Source organism: Podarcis liolepis (assembly GCF_965112155.1).
Source record: "Podarcis liolepis genome assembly, chromosome: 1".
In the NCBI taxonomy this organism is placed as follows: Eukaryota; Metazoa; Chordata; class Lepidosauria; order Squamata; family Lacertidae; genus Podarcis; species Podarcis liolepis.
Genome location: NC_139554.1, coordinates 107,723,449 through 107,740,686, shown reverse-complemented (window position 1 = coordinate 107,740,686; position 17,238 = coordinate 107,723,449). Strand labels below are relative to the sequence as shown.

At 43.0% G+C, this 17,238-nt stretch overlaps 1 protein-coding gene across 12 annotated transcripts in view; it reads left to right on the top strand.

Moving 5' to 3' along the window:
- The window catches only part of KCNH7 (potassium voltage-gated channel subfamily H member 7), a 254,188-nt gene that overhangs the window by 11,078 nt on the left and 225,872 nt on the right, over positions 1 to 17,238 (top strand). The gene's annotated exons all lie outside the window — the stretch shown is intronic.

The following is a 17,238-nucleotide window of genomic DNA, read 5'->3' as shown; positions in this document are numbered from 1 at the left end:
CGAGTTTACATTTAAGGAACTGTGGCTGAATGGTAGAGACTCACCCGCAAGGCCACGTCTTGAGTCCATGGAGTGAGCGAGGACTGAACTCCAGATGTCCTTTTCGAGGCATTATCGCCTCTTTGCTATATTGGCTTCTATTGATGATGATGATATATTTATTTATATCTCACCTTTTCCCCTGATGGGACACAAGGTAGCTTACATATAAAATTGAGAACCTCTAAAAACATATATAAAAAATTGTTCTTAAACATTGTTAGAAGTAAAATTGTATACCTATATGAAATCTTTTTAAACCATACAAATAATTGCAATATAAACAGCAAGGACCCATCCCTTTCATTAAAAGCAGTCAGTTCCCCAAAGCCTACTGGAACAAGAAGGTCTTCGCCTGCCAGTGGAAGGACAACAATGAGGGAGCAAGTCTAGCTTCTCTATGGATGGAGTTCCAAAGTCTGGGAGCAGCCACCAAAAAGGCCCTGTTTTCCCTTAAAGTATATATAAGTTGCCTCTCTGCCCAAAGGCACCTGACAACAATATATGCCAGTAATTCCTTGTCCTATGCCAGGAGTGGGGAACCCTAGACTCTGGGGCGAAATGGAACATTCCAGGCCTACCTATCTAACCCTTGGAATGCCCCTCCTCAGCCCTGCTTTGTATCCAAAAAGTGTTTTTGCCAGGCTGGAATGTGTCCTTTAACTCTGCACATTTCTCTTGGTTGAATGGCTCAAGCATAGAACTCTCTCTGTGTGTTTGTATAATGTAGTTTACAATACAAGAGTAAAATTTAGAGGGGTTTATTTTTGCCTTTGGCCCTGCCTACCACTGGTGTGTGACCCTGGGAAGATTTCCAAGAAAAGGATATGGCCATTCTTGGGGGGGGGGAGGAATTCCCACCCCCTCACATGCCATAGTCTAGAAGACTGTCAGCACCACAGTTTTTTGTTTTTGTTTTGAAAAGCCACGTGTTTCATTGCATTCTGAAGTGCCCAGTGAAAAATATCCAAGAGTGGAAACCAGAATTCCACACAGTGCCTGCTGCCCACCCCCGCTCAAAATAGTATTTAGCACCCTCGATTTATAAAGGTTCACCTCCCACATTAAAGCTACCTTGGCGAAGTGCAACGCAGCCTTTTCAGTTTAGCCTGTCGCACCTATTTGCCATGGGTGTTCTGAGTGACGTTTTATCAGTCAAGCTCACTGCCCAGGTTAATAGCCTGTAACAAAGCTCCGTCTCAAAAACCGCTAAAGTAATGACAGAGCACGAGTCACAGAGGTGAAAGTTAGCAATTGCTATTGTACAGTCTGCCGTCTCATTAGTCACGCCTTTTGTTAGAAGATCAGGTGAACATTGCTGCCGCTGACCTTCTGCACGGTGGCACCGAGGTGTTATCCAAAAACCCAGGTTGCTCCAAAGAACAAGAGGGGGCCCTCTTCTTAGCTCCAAACCTTGTGTGTGACTTTTATTGCCAGCATGAAGCACAATCCACTGAAAGTTTCTTCTGCAGTCGGAGGAGGACACTGCCTAACTACCCTTAGTCTGCCCTCAGGCCACACCTGCCTGCTTTCTTTCTTACAACCAGGCAGAGGGTGGCTCTGACTGACATTGGTTTTGGCTCCACCTACTATTAACCTCCCTGCCTTCCACCCTCACAGTCGCAATGAGCACCGGCCACCACTGCCTGCAGTAGACCTACATCACAGTGGATGATGGTAGCTGCTTAGGAGCACTGCCAAGCCCTCCTTTAGCTCCCGCACATTTCAAGCAAGTGGGAAAAATAGTCAGCAAACCCTGTCCATTTTTAATATTCACAATGCCATGCGGAAATATCTAAGTCATGTATCTCACAGAGATGGAATGCTCCTAGTTATTCTTATGGATACAAATTATTCTTATGGATACAAAAACTTAGGGACTATGCAGAAAGGGCAAAACTTACCAGAAAAAAAATAAGAAATCAAGATAACAAACATTTTATAAAAGAATGGAAATGGTTTATTGAATATTGACAAACAAATTATAAATAGATAAGAACATTGGCAAGATTATTGTAATAATCTGCAGTTTTGTAAGAGTATATAATTAAAGCAGATGAATAAAAGAATGAGTTAAGTTAATTTAGAATATGCATGAAATGATAAAAAATAAAATTAAGGAACCGCAGAAAGAGGAGGAAGGAAGTTGAGTTTTGAAATGTTAAAATGACTGTAAAATTATTGAAATTGATATAACTGAAAATCCTAAATTTTATGTTTTTCTTTAAGAAATGCTCCAAATTATTCTTCCCTATCTGTGCTCAATGTCTGCCGGTCTCCTGTTGCCTAGAATGTGGACAGATGAACCTTCTTCACTGCAGAACAAGGATGAGGAACCTGTGGCCCTCCAGTTGTTGTTGGACTGCAACTCCTGTCACCCCTGAGCCTTGGCTATGCTGGCTTTGGCTGATGGAAATCGCAGTTCCATCACATCTGAAGGCCACACATGTTGCCCACCCCTAGTGTAAATCTTGCAACATGTTTCACAAAGCTGGGTCTGCCTTGTGCAGCATACATCAGTTGAAGGTGGAAGCATTTGCCACCTGATTCACTTGTCACCAGGATCTTGGCATCCTAAACTTTATATATTCTGTTTGGAGGCTGTCTGGCCCAAGGCCAGTTAAAAAATCAATAGAAGGAAGAGCAGTGGAGGCCTCAAAGTGGCCCATCAAGTGATAGCAGCACACACCTGAACTGAGCAGGTACACGGGTGCCCCCCCCCAGAGGCGGATTTAGGGCAGCGCCAGTGGTGAGGTTACACTGGGTGCACAGCCAAGGAGGGCACCTTCTCAAAGCCTGGTAGACAGTAGCCTGGCTTCAGGAGAGACATGTGATGGTTCTGACAGGGTCCTAGAGTACTCCATCCTCCTTCCCCAAGCTGGACAAGCACTTACAGGGTTTTGGGAAGAAGATAGGAGGGCTCTAGGACCCTACCAGAGCCTCACACCTCCATCTCAGAGCCTGGCGAGGGGTGGGTGTCAAGCGCCCTTACACAGTGCAGCATATAACCAAGGTCTACCCCTGTCTCCCTGTTACACTCTTCTCTACTATGGGGAGAGGTACTGCATTTATATTTAAATTAGAGTATTCACCTCCAACTTTGCATCAGAGAGATCAATCAGCTTCTCTAGTGCGAAATAATACCTTTGTTTTATAGCCTATATGCATTCTTCAATTAAGTATAGCAGAGTCCTGGCTGACTTAGCTGAATTGCAGTGATGGTTCCAGGACACTTATCAGTCGCTTCGCAAGTTGATTATCTGTGTGCACCCTATAACAAAGTGTCAAGTAATTGATTGTTTCTACAGCTACTGTTGGGGAAAAAAATATTTCGTATACAAAACTCACGATCAGAAAGCGTTCAGCAGAGGCCTACACTTTCAATATTGTCTGTAGATTTTATTTAATGCCAAGAATAGATCTGTTTGTTTCTCCTTCTTCTTTGCCCCATTTTTTAATCACCCACTTCACTGAATAGCTCTTAAATGTCATGAAAGTAGGTCTTTTCCATCCTTGTAAAATGTCTGCTTTGTTTTTCAACAGTGATTACTAATAGCTACGAAAAGTCTTACACAGATGAGACACCAGCAGTTTTCACACTGAGACAATATAAATGCTCTTACACGTGCTAAAGGAGTTCTAGGTAGGCACTGTTTTGCAAACACCTTGTTCTGTATCTATTTCCAATGCTATCATGTAATTTTGAACTGCAAAACAATTATGGCTAATAAGACTTTAATTAACTCTGAGCACTTTATTATGAGTGCATCATATCTGCAATGAAGCAGTCTTGCTTCAGAGGCTAATTATCAGTGGAGTGATTTTATTTCCCTATATTTTAGTCAGAAAGTGGAAGAAAGTCCCTTACCCAATTGCAGGAGACAAGTTGCTAACATCATTCCGACTTGCTAATAGTATTCTGCAACTTGACAAATGTCACACTCTCTTTCTTACCTCTATAACAAATGCTAAGATTTGAAGCTGGGGGGGGGGGGGTTGCACCCTGTATTTATGGATACAGGAAAAAATGAAGCTGTGAGTGATATAGCTGTACCAGCACCCGGAGCTTACGGATGTGCTTTGTGCAGCTCAGATCTCAGTTCTGTTACTTTCATCTTTCCATTCTTGGTCTGAGGAACTCGAAACAGCTTACATATGGCTGCCCAAAGCAACAAAGAGTCTCGTGGCACCTCAGAGATTATCAGTGCAATCCCCAAGCATATCTACTCAGATGCAAATCAGATGGAATATAGTGAGGCCTCTTCCAAGTAAGTGTGGGTACGATAGCCATATTATATAAATTTATTGTGGTATAAGCTTTTGAGGAGAACTCACATCATCATATAGTGGTGCCTCGGGAATCTTTTGTTGTTGTTCTTACAAAAAGCTAGCAAGATGCAAGATGTAAATTGTCAAACTGTTTCTGTTTAGTAGCTACTAGCTGCCAGCTATCAAATATATCTGCACTTATGATTTATCAAGCACAATCAGTCAGCAAACTACACTCTAGCCCTGAGAGGAGGCCATATTACAGACCCTCCAAGCATCCCTATTTTCCAGGGAGAAATATCAGAGCGTATGGGGTTATCCAACTCTTGAGCCATCTGAAGGCAGCCCTGTATAGGGAAGTTTTTTTAAAAAATATGTTTAATGTTTTATTATATTTTTATATATGTTGGAAGCCACCCAGAGGGGCTGGGGCAATCCAGTCAGATGTGTGAGGTATAAATAGTTGTTGTTGTTGTTGTTGTTGTTGTTGTTGTTGCCCTATTTAGAACATCCCTATTTTCATCGGAGAAATGTTGGAGAGTATGGTATTAGCCTTTAGGCTTGCAACAATATGACTCCTTCAGAATGCTTAAGTGTTACCCACTCTGTCATGCTTCAGTTTGTGAGTGGAAACTCATCTGCTGGAAGTTCTATGAAAATTGTATCAGACCACAACACCATGCAGAGACCAATCAATTCAGGCAGCAAATCAGTCACAGAGTGTCCACACGTCCTGCTTAACACAGCCTTCTGTTTGAAGTGCTGCCTGATCCAAGCCTGATTTTAGGAAAAAGTCCTAGAAGAAGGGAAAGTCTTGATGCTGTCTTGAAATTGCCCTTCAGGACTTAGCACCTGGACAGCAGACACCTGATCATGCTATTCTTCACTACAGTGAACTGCCAGTCAGCATAGACAATACTAAGCTGGAAAGACCAATGGTCTAACTCAGTGGAAGACCAACTTCCTGTATCCTTGGCCCAGTATACTATACCTGTTGTTCAGCCCGGACACTGAGATCCAACTCTGAGGGCCTTCTGGTGGTTCCCTCACTGAGAGAAGTGAGGTTATAGGGAACAAGGCAGAGGGCCTTCTCGGTAGTGATGCCCACCCTGTGGAATGTCCTCCCATCAAATGTCAAGGAGATAAGTAACTATACAACCTTTAGAAGTCATCTGAATAGGGATGTTCTTAATGTTTGATGTTTTATTATGTTTCTGTATATGCTGGAAGCTGCTCGGAGTCAGATAGGCGGGGTACAAATAATAAATATTATTATTATTATTCAATTTCTATTATTATTCCATTTCATATTATTACTCCATTTCTACAGAGTAGTTTCTGAATGGACATTATGAAAGAGAGAGAAAGAGAGCATTTCCAGGGAAGATAGGTAGGAGTATAAAATGCCCAATCATGGCAAATGGAATTATTTCTTCACAGGCCAGCTCTGTTTCCCCACTTATTTCTTAATAATATTGCTCAATAGATAGAAGAGAGGGGTGGGGAGAGGACAGCAAAATATTAAATAAGCCATGACACAGGCTTCATAGGTTCACTTCTAGAGGATTAAAGGACAATGACACCCACACAATTCTACCCAGTAGAGATCGCATTCTCTCAGCTTTGTAGCTACAGCACCGTTCCTGATAGAAATGCCAAAGGTATGAAACATTTCACTGGGGATTTAACTCCTGAAGCCGCAGCCGCTTTTCAACTTCATGTTTTGCATGTAGGTACAGATGCTCAAGCATAAACTACATGCAGCTCTCGTGAAGCATAAAGCACAACTGCAAGTAACATTCGGTTTGTGTCTCTTGGAAATACACCAAAGTGGATCCCTGCTCTGCTCCTGGTTACTATGCAAGCAGAATAGGAATAGACAGGGGCAGAAGGGAGGAACCCTAGAGGAAGCAGTGAAGGGTTGGAGAAGGTCTTCCATGGGAGATGCAGGATGGAAATTCAGCATAATCTCATGGCTATTTGCAAATGCAATTACCGTATTTTTCGCTCTATAAGATGCACCAGACCACAAGACGCACCTAGTTTTTGGAGGAGGAAAACAAGAAAAAAAATATTCTGAATCTCAGAAGCCAGAACAGCAAGAGGGATCGCTGCACAGTGAAAGCAGCAATACCTCTTGCTGTTCTGGCTTCTGGGATAGCTGCGCAGCCTGCATTCGCTCCATAAGACGCACACACATTTCCCCTTACTTTTTAGGAGGGGAAAAATGAGTCTTATAGAGCAAAAAATACGGTATTTAACTTGCAGTTGACGGGGTGATTTTATTTTATTGTTTGCTGATCTTTTGTTGATATTACCTTGTAGAAATATATATGTCTGTAAGAGGGAGTGTGAAATATATACAGATTCCTGAATTCTGTTTTTCATTAGGCTTTGAACACTTAGAGGGTGGCAATGTGACTTGTGTTGTACATTTGGGTTGTCAACCACATTGAGCACAGTTATGTGGTATGCAAGTTCAAAATGAAATGAAATGAGAAATGAAAATTTAAAGATAAACTCATGTATCTGCTGCTTAGATAGGCATGCCAGAGCACAAAAGGAGAGGAAGAATCAGTTTTCATATTTAGGAGAATAACAAAACATGAGTTTTACACGGGTGCTGTTCTGACAATCTGACTTCTTTCTAAGGACTGGGGCTGCTTATATCAGTCACTGGCTGCAACTGTCTTCCATCCTTTGCCTGCTTCTTTGCCATCCTTCCATTCATTTAATATAAGAGGCATAATATCCTGGATCTTTTTCAAATTTCTCACTGATACAGCTTTCCTGCTCTATCAATTTAACTCATTCAGAAGAAGTCAGGAGTTTAAATTTCCTTGAAAATGATATCAACGGTGCCAATTAACGAATGCAGCAAAAGTGATTTATGCTACAAGATATAGACCTGCTCATATTTCCTACTTGGCATACTCCCATGTTTCTCTTTTGGATTTTTTTTTTAAAGACGGCTATAGATTGCTACAGAGGCAATGAAAGTTGATACAGAGTTGTGTTCCTGAGATGCTGATGCCTAGTGATTTTATCACCTGTACAGGTTTGGAGCTAGTGTGGTTTTGGGGTGGGTTTTGCTTTTTCTCCCTCTGTTATGTGTACTATGTGGCCTGGCTCATCTTCCCAACTCATGTAGAATCATTTGCTCTGCAAACACCTTCCCTGAGGCATCTGCTTGTGGCAGACTGCTTCAGGCTGTAATCCATAGGGGCTAGGGTGCTGCTAGCTTGATCTTCGAACAGAGATCTGGCCTAGTTGGCATCATAGGCTATTCCGTGTATACAATTACTTCTCTGCAGTGCCTTGATTTCTAGTATTGCTTGTTTGGTTTGGGATCACTTGTCTTTCATGTCTTCTTGTGGTCCTACTCCTGTATAAAACACTTCTCTCCTCTTCTGTTGCGTGCCCTGCCATATTTGACATAGGACTTCCCCCTGCTGCTTCCCCCCTTAGCTTATTCCCTAATAAAGACACGTGCCATTCCAAAAATCATTTCCCCCATTAAAAATTGCCAGTTGTTATGATGATGTAGCTGTTAGAAAACTTGCAAAATATCATTCTCCTTCTTCAAGTCATAATTCATGTAGAGACATAATTCAGACAAAATGGGAGGACTGGATTTTTCATTCTTGTGTACTTATTACCATGCTACACAGATTAGACAGGGATCAGGTCAGAAGTTAAGACAACTTGTTTAGTATACATAGGTAAAAAAGGTAAAGGGCCCCTGGATGGTTAACTATGGGGTTGTGGCGCTCATCTCGCTTCAGGCCAAGGGAGCTGGTCTTTCCAGGTCATGTGGCCAGCATGACTAAACCGCTTCTGGTACAATGGGACATCATGATGGAAACCAGAGCACACAAAAACGCCGTTTAGCTTCCTGCCACAGCAGTACCTATTTATCTACTTGCACTGACGTGCTTTAGAACTCACTCCTTCTGTATTCATGCCTTGCTACAAAGTTGAACAATATATTCTTCATGGCCGGGATTCAGGCTTGCAAATGGCCACGCTAATTGGACTATAGCCCTCAGAAAGATTGTCAGAAGGTGCATATAGGAAACTAATGTTTGGTTTTATTTTACAGCATAAAGTTATAGTGCCACATTATTTGTGAGACAATATATTTTCCCTTGTATAAATACTTTTATAGGAAAATAGCAGTTACAATATATTATACTGCTTATTATATTCACACAAAACCAAATCCCTCTCACTGAAGCATGTTTTAAGGACTCTGGAGCTCTCATCCAAAGCAGACTATGTATCTTGATCTCATTGTTGACTGAGTTGACATGTCTCTAGCTTTGATGTACTGGGAGGAATGATTTTAATGCAGCTAACTTCTTTTCAACCTAAACTGTGCACCTTGTTTTTATGGAGTCAGAAATCTGAATCCTGGTTCATCCAGGACCCTGTGAACAATGCTCCATGAGGTGGGAAGCCTCTTAGTGACTGTAGCAGTTCTGACAACCGCCACAACCACCTGCTGCCCCATCTTCTTTCAGTACCACTGTTGTCTGCCTGCTTATCCTCCATCCATCACAGCCTGGCTTCTTCTGGCAATCAGAGCAGCAAAGAGGAACAAGTAGCCACTGCTTGTTTTTCCTTTCTTGTTCCTCTCTTATGTGCTGAGTCTAGAAAGAAGTTATGTGCCACCAGGGAGGGAGGGAGGGAGAGGATAATCTACAGGTGGCCATAAGCAGTTATTAAAGCTGCTAGCTGCTACAGTCACTTGGAGACTTCTCACAACGTGGGTCCTCATCCGCAGGCTTATGTATGAACAGGGATTTCATCATCACCACATTCTCTCACTGAAAAAGTTTGAGACTGGCCTATCCTCATCTGTGAGCTATGTCAAAAGGAACGATTGTTGGGCTACTACAGCAGATAATGAGATAAGGCAAAAGGACAGAATTGGTCTTCCCTCTGCAACAATTTGGATGCAATCCAGAAAAAAAACAGATGTTCACTTGCAATCCCATTGTTTTCGATGAGATTATCCATCTGTCTTTATTCCATGTGTTTGTATTTTGTCTGCATACATATACCCTGTGCACAGCCTGTACATCCTTACAAATGTAGGCTCTGTGTAATGAGTTGGCAGGATGATGGGGAGGAAGAAGAGGATCCCAGTGAGGTGCAGCCAGGACTGGGATGCACCAGGGCAAGCAAAGGATGGGGAAGAAAGTACTTACACAGGAACCAGAGCAGCAGGACCTGTCACCAAAGCCAGAGGGACCCTTCTTCATATGAACACGGCAAGCGCTGAGTAATAGGGAGCAGTCGGGGTGGTGCTCTAGGAGGCTGAGGCAGGCAAGGTCCACAGCCCAGCTCCCTAGCCAGCCAGATGGGGCTCACTAGCTTTGGGAGAAGGTGTGATTCCTCAGCTGGAGTAGGCTTAGGACAGGTGAGGGTCACATGTCTCATTAAGCCCAGATACTGCAATCAGCATCCAAAGTACAAGAGCAGAGCTGAGGTAATGTATCTGCTCAATTGCCCATGGTGATGGACCTTGGCTTGGATGCTCCTGGACTGTGGTTCAGGACTGTACTTTGGGTTTGACTCTGGACTGTATATTGACTGTGGGACTTCAGACCTGGCTACTTGGATTGACCCTGGACTGTGTTTCCTGACCTTTGGACTTTGCTTGTGTGGCTTGACCCCCAGACTTTGGACTTGACATACTGACTTGCTGCCTGGAAGGCCAGGGGTCCAGGAAACTCTGTGCATGTGGACAGGAACTGAAGGTACTTCTAGATGGGTATTGATTGCGGGATCGCTGCTCCTCATGTATTCATGTTCGTTGCAGTGTGTCCTCATTATGTCATTGGCATCAAAAGGCCAGGCTATATTTCCACCACCACCAATTTAATCCAGATTTTCCCTTTTGGGTAACAATTCATTTGTTACTTCTCAGTGACCAATTTACAATATTAAGCCCTCATCTGGAAGCACCCCCTGAAGGAAAATGGCTCCCAATTCTTTGCTTATACAGAGGGTCTATTCTTGGATCTGCAAGCCACCCCAACCATACTCCTGTCCTTATGACTGTTCAGTCTATCTAAATTGATTTTGTGAGCATGGCTTTAGGTTGCAATGCTTAAACACATTTACAGGAGAGTAAATCCTACTGAACTTGGTGAGACTTATCTTTGATTAAACAAGCTTGGTACTGAATTCTTTTGAATTGATTTTTGGATTTGGTTGTTTTACTGCCACTCATGCCTTGTATTCCTTTAAAAATGTGCTCACTGTATAGTTAAAACATTTCTCAAGTACAGAAGCTATGGCGTGTAGAGGGGAACCATTGTTTACATCATCAGAAAGCACCTCCCCTTTCATTTTCCAAACTCTGGTTACCTAAAATGTTATATGAAAGTGTTCTATGAAAATGAACTCACTTAGGGAGAAGAGAGGAATCCAGGTAGATGGGTTGGCATAACATAAGGTAAAAGTGAGTTGCAGGTTTCATTTTTTTCAGCCTATTGAGGGACATAATCAGGGATATGGCTAGCAATGGTGGCTCTTGCCTCCTGGAACTGGAAGGCAAGGAGGCCAACAGCAGGTGGAGCTAGAATTCTTCAAGGGCAACAATGAGACTTAGAAGGATGAAGCTGACAGGCAGTGCTGCCATCCCCTGGGCTGGATGTAAGTCGGAAGGTGGGCAGGTGATGGCTGGTTGAAGGCAGACTGAGTTGTGTTGGTCAGTGCTCCTTCACCCTAATGTGCCTGCCTCCATGGATTGCCAGGTTGTTAGAATCATCGAAGCACCAGTCCATGGCACACATTTGCATATGCTAATATAGGTGCATACATGCAAGTTTACATGAAGCAAATGAAGATTGTGGGTTGCTGGAGTCTCGCTAGGGCTGTGCTTTGCAGTATGCCCAGCAAAATGGCTGTTGTTGTTGTTTTAAGTGGTGCGGATGGTCCAGGGCCCAGCTCAGAAGACCTGGTGCTCAGCTGAACATTGTTGCCTGGGACTTCTTCAATAGCCTCCTCCATAGTGAGAGATAATGAGCCTTTGCTGCTGCTGTCATACCGTTATGAGACGCCTGGTATCCGTTAGTCAGCACTCCATTTGCATCATTGAAGATGTACAGAGAGCAGATCTTCAAAGGGTGGGAATACTCTTCACACTGCGCAGAATTCTTTTTGGAGTGTCGGAGAGTCTGAAGTGAGATAACCCCACTGGAACATTCCCCCCCCCCTTGTATTAGGAGAAAAAGTTCATTGCCTAGGTTTCCTTATCTAGGTCAGACACAGAAGGGAGAACTTTTGTCCTCCCTTTTGCTTCTCCTGTCATTACTTTCATCTCGCAGCAAAGGATGCTGAAGGATGCCTCTGCTCTGCTTATCCCCACGCCTGCAGACCACCCAGCCTCTCTCTGTTACACCCCTCTCTCTCCCGCAGGCATCTTCCCACGGTCTAAAGAGTTTGAGCCCTTTTCCGTCTTCTCTCTTCCTCTCCAAATTAGTGTATAGCCAGGGTGTGATTAACCCTTATATAGCATCTGTTTTCTTCCTTTTGTTCACAAAGTCACTCAACACCCCCTCATGCTTGGAGATCCTCAGCTCCTTGGTACTTTTGATCTATTTGGCTTGAGGCCAGGAACCTACTATTAAAGAAAGGCTCATATCCCTCAGTTCCAGGATTCAGGGTGTTCTGAACCAAAGAAATTGGTGGAAGCTAATGCTGGAAATAAAATGTAAGTGGAACCCAAAATCAAAAGGGTGGAAGCAATATACCAGCCTTCATTCCCATGCTCGTATATTTTCAATTGGATGTGTTATGTTACTTGCTTTCAAGTCTCATTCATTCTCACCTGCTTCTATGAAAGTAATCTTCCTTTGGAACTGAGACTGTGATCCTGTGCACCTCTGCTATTCAGTTCAGTGGAGCCTATTCCCGGGAAACTGGGTATAAGACTGCAGCACAAATCATTGGCAGAGAAGTGTCAAAGAAATAAAGCGAGAACCATTATTTCACTCACTCTCTCCCTATGTGTGTGTGTGTGTGTGTGTGAGAGAGAGAGAGAGAGAGAGAGAACACACACAGACACACACACAGACACACACACACACATGAATGAATGAAGGAGAGTAGGGACAGGGAGGGATTTTGAAAGCAGGCATAACTAACTTGTAGCCCTCCAAATATTCTCCATGACCATTCAGCCAGAAATGGAAACGGGAGCAGAATTTGCCAGAATTTATACATTCACGTGGGGTCAGGAACAGAATTTACACAGTCAACACTATCATATATATATTTTTTGTCTGCAAATGTTACATAAACAATTGCATTATCTTCTGCACTGTTTTTGATATTTCCCTTCCATTGAAATGCATTGTAATTAATAACACAATCACATAAATGAACATGTTTGTTTCATCCATAGCAGATAGTGAGACAAACAATGTAGGTTTTAGTGGAAAACGAACTGTGGCAGAACAGAAACAATGCTGATTGCAGAATGGGATGCAGATCTCTGCCTCCTAGCATCCCTTGCTGAGGCTGCTGAAGGTTGGAGTCCAACCACATCTGGAGGACCACATGTTCCTCACCTTTGTTTCAAAACACCAAACAGAGCTTCTGGCAAATTTGTACAGGATCCCAGGAAGCTGCAGTTAATAATTAAAACCCATAAAACTGATTGCAGTGACTAACAAAAACAATGATACTAGAGTTTCTAAGCAAACCAATTTAGCTTCTGCCTTCTTCGGCTCCTCTGATGTGAATCAAAGAGTGTCGTAGCCAAGGTGACACAGAGCATTGGTGATGGAATATTCAAACATGTTTGCTGTTGCTGGGAAATGTTGGGCATTATTTTCTGGGTTGAAGCCTTGCGGTGGTAAGGTGTCATCAGATGGCATCTCTGCTGCAATAATTGATAAAGAGTGTGTGTGTGTGTGTGTGTGTGTGTGTGTGTGTGTGTGTGAATGGGAGAGAGAGAGAGAGAATTTTAATTTTTTAATTTAGGCTGAACCGGCTTGTACCATAATTCAAATGTTGCAATGGAAATATCTGTAGTGAGCCCATCAGAATTGTGTGGGTCACACTCAAGCTTTTCTGGACCTTGCCCCTGCTTGTTTCTGAGCTTGAGCACTGCAGGAGCTCTTGCCTGACTTATAAGCAGAATCTGAAGGCACTTTCATGGCAGTGGAATCCATGGCTTCTCTAACCATGCAGAGAGCTGGTTGGTTTGTGGCTATGCACCACTCAGTGAATGATAGCTTGCCTGATTTAATTTCTTCCTGCCACAAAACTCAGAGAAAACAGCAAGGGCTTTATAAGTACTTGTCTCACTATGTGGATCAGGGGTGCTAACTTGAAAAAAATATTGCGAGGCCCAGGTAAGCCCTGCCCCGCAAAATAGATCACACAATGCAGCACACACACACCATCTGAATGGCAATGCCAATTAACTTTGGGGGGCTGGGCCCCTCAAATATTTTATGGGGGTTGAAGACCCTTTGGCCCCTAGGAGTTGGCTCCGTGTGGATGGAGGCTCCTGAAGGCCCACTCACCACATGATGAGCAGTATTGCAGGTTAAGCAGTTGCCAAAACAGGGTGAGCAGTTGAGCAAATCTGTCAGTTTCAGTTTATCTCAGTTTCTCATTTTTCCTGTCTTAAATTCAGTTATCCACATGTCTAAGTCAGCTTGAGATTTAAAAAGAAAATGCTTGTGAAAATTCATAAGTATTAAAGTATGAGTTTCTCCTATTACACACATTTTTATAGGAACTCTTTCCTAATATAGACATATCCAGCAAACAGTTTTCTTCTAATATTATGCATTCTCTCTCTCTCTCTCTCTCTCTCTCTCTCTCTCTCTCTCTCACACACACACACACACACACACATACATTTTACCCTAGTATGTGTCTTTGTTTTGTTTTACACATCACTGGAATGTAAAACTTCCTTATAATGCCTGCTGGACTAGAAAGGACTTTGTCTTTTATTGGAGGGGGGGAGTGCTTTTGTTAAAGAAGAAATATGCCGGTACTCACCATGAAGTTGTTACAGTAAGTAACATTTTTTAACATTTGCCCCCCAAAAGGTGCCAGTACTGAGTACCCTTGAATACCCCCAGGGGGGGGGAGCATTGGGAGAAGGGCTGTCTATTCTCAGCCAGAAGGGAGTTCCACATAACCAGACCTACAATACTAAATGCGTGGCTTCTGGTGGATATGAGCCCTGCCTGCATCCAGGGTGAGAGGCAGTCTGTCTCTGAATGCCAGCTGCTGGAGAAAACCTTCTGGGACAGGGCTATTGTCCTGCTTAGATGGGCTTCCCATTGGCATCCATTTGGCCCCTGTGGAAAACAGGATGCTGGGCCAGATGGTCCTTCTGTCTGATCCAGCAGATCTTCTCTTACATTTTTAAGCCAACCTCAGGAAGGTCTTGAACACAGGGTGCAGAAGGTCCATCTCTCCAGAAGCTCATCTCTCATCCACCACTAGTTTCAGCCTGTTCCCTTCGAAAGAATCCTCTTCCCTCCTTTGGTCCCATTACTGTATTTTTGTTCCTTCTCTAGTTTTCATGAAAATTCAGAGATACAGTTTGCGTATAAATAACTACACACACCACATCAAAAAAGGCTTGGAAACTAATCCACACTTAGTCATGATAGTAAGTATTTGACAAACCTCAGGGGCAGATCTGTCTTAAATCCCACAAAGAGAAAACCTAATGCCTAAAGCCCCTGATGTCCTTCCTTCATCAGTTAGCAGAGTACAGATTTTGTAGCAACAGCATATGATGCTTATCATCAGAATCTACTGTGCAATGGTGAGATTTGGGATAACATGCCACATTGATAGTATGATTCTAAGCAGTAGGAAAAATACGGTTTTAATGAGGAGAAAACTATGACAAAATCATTTTAATTAGAGGGCACATCTTTACCAAAGCTCATCCACAGCTTAATATAGGTGGATATTTTACTTTTAATTAATGTTCATTGTGTATGCTTTTTTCTGTCATTGGGGTTCATTTAACAGTGGTTGTTTTGATAATTATTATAAAGAATAGATTGAAAATTGGGAAGAATGTGCCAACTACAGATAAGGCCATTGTCCTTTGCAATCCCAGTAACGTTTTAAACTGCGGCGCACAAGCTTTGATATGCTTTTTAATTATACAATTAGCAAAAGCTCCAGACAGAATAGCAGCCTTCGGTTATGGATATTTTGCTGGCGCAGTATTTAAGTGCATTCATTTCTGATGGCAAATGAGGCTGGGGAAAAAAATTCGTACAGATAAGATAATGGAGCTACTGTGCTAACACGTTGAGTCATTTGTAGCCAGCCGGAGCTTGTGTTCACTTGAACAAAGGCAAATTTCATTAGGCTACTCAAGATACCCAATGTAATCATAATACATTTATATAGGGCATCTCTCTGTATTCATATAGTGTGAGATAAATTGGTGTATGTAACCTCAGTGCAGTTTCTTTCTTTTCAACAAAATCAACTTGTTAGTCTTACAGTACTAGAGTGTAACACGGTAGGTATTCAAGCCCTTTATCCCGGCTTGACAAGAAATAGTGTGTTCATCTAAAGTAAAGCAAGTTCACATTAAACTCGAGTGTGGGATGAATGGGGAAAATGGGCAGGGAGAATTTTCTTCTTCTCTCCCTCTCATAACTTGGGACGGAACGACCCAATGAAGCTGGATGTTAGGAGATTCAGGCCAAAGAAAGTACAGTGGTACCTTGGGTTAAGTACTTAATTCGTTCCGGAGGTCCGTTCTTAACCTGAAACTGTTCTTAACCTGAAGCACCACTTTAGCTAATGGGGCCTCCCACTGCTGCCGCTCCGCCAGAGCACAATTTCTGTTCTCATCCTGAAGCAAAGTTCTTAACCTGAAGCACTATTTCTGGGTTAGCGGAGTCTGTAACCTGAAGTGTATGTAACCTGAGGTATCACTGTACTTCTTCACAAGAGCATAGTTAAACTATGGAACTCACTCCCCTCAAGAGGGAGTGATGGCCACCAAATTGGAGGGCCTTTTAAAGAGATAAGACAAATTCAGAGATGATAAGGTTTTCAATGGCCACTAGCTACAATGCTGTGTTTCCCCTTTGCAGGCATATGAAGAAGGTAGCAGGGTTACATAAGAAGAGCCCTGGTGGATCAGGCCAATGGCACTACTATTCCAGCATCCTGTTTTCACAGTGGCCCCGGGAACTGGCATTCAGAGGCATACCGCTTCCAACAGCCGAGTGGAACACGGCCATTGTGGCTAGAAGCCATAGCAGGATTTGTGTTGCATTGCAGATACTTGCCCCAGTCCCCATAGGATACTTTTGCACATTGAGCATGAAGGTCTAAAGGCAGCTTCTAAGTGTGTTCACCCAAAAGCACTATCCGAGGCAATGTGAGAAGGTCAATGTGGCACATATATGTTCCTGGTGTCCTCGTGCATACTTTCCCCTCCCTCGTGTGTCACCTGAACACTCAGGTGTACCTTTCGTCTTAATCCATCTCCCTCCTTCTCTGCTCATTGGGTAGCCTGGGTAGCCAGTGGTTAGGGGAGCAAAGCCTAGGAAGCAGCAGACACCTCAGTAACAAGGCTTAATGCTGCGCCAGGAGATATTTTGACTTTTTCTGGCCTGCCCATTTTATGAGTGTTGGCCCAATGAAGCGCAAAGTCCTCGATTCCTGCCCTCACAAACTGAAACCCATTTTGCATTAAAGAGAGCCTTTTAATAAGCCCTTGATGCTCTATGGCACCATTGAAATAGTCTAATGATTCCCACACAATGACATTCAAATGTAACCTTTGAGCTGCTGGAATGAGATGATGCTACATGTAGGGCATACGAACCGTTACACTGCCTCGGCGTATCTTTTATTATATTCAAATCATTGCATCTCTTTTCCTCTCTCCTTTCTGACACC